Raw genomic sequence first — 4,139 nt, 5'->3', positions numbered from 1 at the left:
TTTGTCCAGAACACTATTTTGTGTTATATTGCTTTTCGCTTCTATTCATTCTCTCCTCTGTGTTCTACTTTCCTTCAATTTCCTCGTCATTGATTACTCTCATTCATTTTCTCGTCCTTGTTTTGGAGAAACGGAAATGGAAACTGGTAGTTTTGTTATTGCATACTTCATTTTCTTTATTGCCTTTCGAACCAAGACGACTAGTGACATAAAGTCTGTAATGTGAGCCAATATTACTCTCTCATGTTTATTTTCTGAATGGGGAAGACAACTTCCATATACTCATAGTGATATAGGTGCAAGAGTTGAAGCTCCTTACTTTGATTGGATTTTAGATCCGTTCAAAATGTAAATGTAAAATTCTTGTGACGTCAGATAATGTAGTGGTCAGAACGTGTTTATATTTCTGTCGGTAATCAAGCTTCTGTCGTATAACCTGGAACATGCAAGTAGACGAACCCATCATCATTAATCCACAATCCACATCTCTCAAGTTGCCCACACTCATCATTAGTACAGCTTTATTATCTCAATACATTAAAGATTGATTTGATAGTGCTTGTATGCTTCATATAGTTGGTAAAATCAACAAGTCTATCTATGAGATGTTCACCAGTATAATGACCACTAAGTGGTACTCAGCCACCGAGGTGGGTTCATACAAATCGCTAAATAAGTACTGTGCGGATGCAATCATCATCATTGCAGGTGGACGTATCATAACTTCCGAATTTTATGACATTTACGAACTCTCTCCACTCACGTTATACCTGTTGGTATCACCGAGTCCTAGTTCAAATCAGTGCAGAGCTATGATGTCGAAAACTTGGATTATTGTATTCAGCTTCATATTTTGAAATGTAGGTAGGTACCTAATGAAAGTGACTACAACAGCCAAGAAGCTCAAACTGGTGTAACCTAAGAGAGACTCGGAACATTATGAGTTATGCGTCACATGGGTTCCACCAAATCCCGAATTTCTTGTTTCAACTTTCTCAAACCGTTGTGTTTTCCATACGCTCTGTGAGCTCTTTTCCTTCCTGAGCTCCTAACACATGACAGACTGTGTGCCAGATAATGCTGTTCGCATTGCTTCCATGAAACTTTTCTACGACCTCCCTCGCCTCCTACTCCCCTGCTCCTCCCTATCCGTGTTATCGCGGGGACAAACTTTCTGTTTTCCGTGTCGCTGTTAAATACATATTATTATGCAGAAACGGTCGCATGAACATTGCCAGGCTCCGCGCTAAGTGTATTTTGGGTGAGTGGCTAGAGGATAGATGGTCCAGGACCAAGCTTGCACGCTCTGAGTTGTCGCACACCCATCCTGTGGAATGATTTAATGAAAATGAGCCTCGTGTGTTTTGCATGGTTTCACAAGTAATACCTAATAATGATTCAAGGAATCATCAACATTTTTGAAAAGAACATTGCTAATTGGTAATGATTTCACAGTATTTCTTTACAAGATTTAGAAAAATAAGCTCTTGGAAATCATGAAACCCAACAAATGAACATTAGGAAGTGCTAGAATAGAAAATCTTCCGTTGTTCTTAGCAGAAAATGCTGAAGAAAAAGACGTGCTGTGAAAATCTTATTCAGAAATGGCCCTGAACGTAAGCACTCGTACCTGTATAGCCAATAATATGCATGCAGTACATGAAATCCGTTGTACTCCCATTGCACAACTACATAGAAGGTTGCGGCCCTGGCATCATTGTTGTTATAACTATGGATTTTCCGTGGTGTTTTTCTTCCATTTTGTGAAAAACATGTATTGTGCATTTTGAACAAGAGCCATACTAATAACACTAATGCGTCCTGAATGGACATTATAATGCACCGTGTACACAGCAGTGCAAAAGAAAACAGATGATATCAATGTGTCAAAATGATGAACCTTTACACTTTTCACATTATTTCCATGGAAAAATACATCAGTTTCGAGTTTTGTGGAATCGAACAAAACAGATGATATCAATGTGTCAAAATGATGAACCTTTACACTTTTCACATTATTTCCATGGAAAAATACATCAGTTTCGAGTTTTGTGTTTTCGAACCATCAGAAATTCAGAACACTATTTTGTCCAGAACACTATTTTGTGTTATATTGCTTTTCGCTTCTATTCATTCTCTCCTCTGTGTTCTACTTTCCTTCAATTTCCTCGTCATTGATTACTCTCATTCATTTTCTCGTCCTTGTTTTGGAGAAACGGAAATGGAAACTGGTAGTTTTGTTATTGCATACTTCATTTTCTTTATTGCCTTTCATCTTTCTTTCCTTAATAGTTTTCGTTTGGATTCTCACCTTTGACCAGAAACTTGTTCGGATGGATCCTTGGTAAGTTGTGCCTTACTGGAATATTTTATCATAATGTACATATGTGGACAAGTTGAGAAAACGTAGCCAACTTGTTTTGGAGAAACGGAAATGGAAACTGGTAGTTTTGTTATTGCATACTTCATTTTCTTTATTGCCTTTCATCTTTCTTTCCTTAAGTAATAGTTTTCGTTTGGTTCTCACCTTTGACCAGAAACTTGTTCGGATGGATCCTTGGTAAGTTGTGCCTTACTGGAATATTTTATCATAATGTATGTGGACAAGTTGAGAAAACGTAGCCAGTTGAGCGAGGCTAGGCGTTCCTGGGATAACATCTAGACCTAGGTCAACGTGACCATAGTCCATAGTGTATACGAGTCAATGTACATGTATTAGTTGCCTACCAGAATATTCAGTATGGAATACGGAGGTAGCATATCTTCTCCAAGATAGAAGAGCAATAATGCTGGTAATTAAAATGAAATCCCACCTATTTAATTTGCTTTTGTGTTTAATGTCTTGGGCTAACTGTACATGAGCTTGAGTAGACTGCAGAATGTATAGGGTGGAGAGGCCATAACATGGACAAAAAGGCATAGTGTAGGCTTTTTTCCATTTGAAATGGGGGTTTTGTCTAATTATTGTGAGTGGAGCAGTGTGTATTTTTGACTACTGATTATTATTCATGACTGATGGGTAATAATGGTAAAATTATATGATACATACGTCGATATTTTGGTACCACTACCTTTCTCCTATACCTATAGGGTTTGAAATATCACCCTATTTGAAAATTCGGACAATTTTGTGTAGAAGAGCAATAATGCTGGTAATTAAAATGAAATCCCACCTATTTAATTTGCTTTTGTGTTTAATGTCTTGGGCTAACTGTACATGAACTTGAGTAGACTGCAGAATGTATAGGGTGGAGAGGCCATAACATGGGCAAAAAGGCATAGTGTAGGCTTTTTTCCATTTTGAATGGGGGTTTTGTCTAATTATTGTGAGTGGAGCAGTGTGTATTTTTGACTACTGATATTTTATTCATGACTGATGGGTAAATAATGGTAAAATTATATGATACATACGTCGATATTTTGGTACCACTACCTTTCTCCTATAGGGTTTGAAATATCACCCTATTTGAAAATTCGGACAATTTTGTACTTACAGTTTTGAGTGCACTCAAATTTCAGGACACAAGTTTATCAGGGAAAAGGTTTGGAAGGTGTACATCAAATTTTATAGGTGAATACCTACAAAATATACATAATATAATACTTAATTAGGAGACAACCTCCGTGGCCGAGTGGGTATTACCTACACTAGGCTTGCACGCATCAGGAGGTCCGGGTTCGATTCCCGGCGGGGCCGAGGTTTTTTCGGCTCTGTGCTTGGAGTTCGGGGTGCACTCAGCCTTGTGAGGACAATTGAGTAGCTACTGACAGGTACGGCTGAAAAGGTCCATCTATCAGGTCTACCTGATACCTGATGAGCACACACACACACTATCAGGTAGACCTAATCAGGTGTGTCTGTCTTCAGGTCTACCTTACTGTTTGCAGACTATCCACATTGCAACTTGTTAACTATGTAGGTAAAAAATGACAGTAGTTGATGATGAACTTACAAGGATTCTCTCTGTTCCAATAGGCCCGAGTTTCGACTGTTGAGAAAACCAAGGAAGTTGTGTCCACTTTTCATTTTGCCCACATGATCTCCGCCTCTCCTACTCTTACCGCCTCCGTTGGGTAAATCCGACATATGTGGAGGAAGAGATACATTCAGACTATCTCTCTCGTTCTGTTCACTGCTG

Source organism: Diaphorina citri, unplaced genomic scaffold (assembly GCF_000475195.1).
Source record: "Diaphorina citri unplaced genomic scaffold, Diaci psyllid genome assembly version 1.1 scaffold1204, whole genome shotgun sequence".
Classification (NCBI taxonomy): Eukaryota; Metazoa; Arthropoda; class Insecta; order Hemiptera; family Psyllidae; genus Diaphorina; species Diaphorina citri.
Note: the sequence above shows the minus strand (reverse complement) of the source record.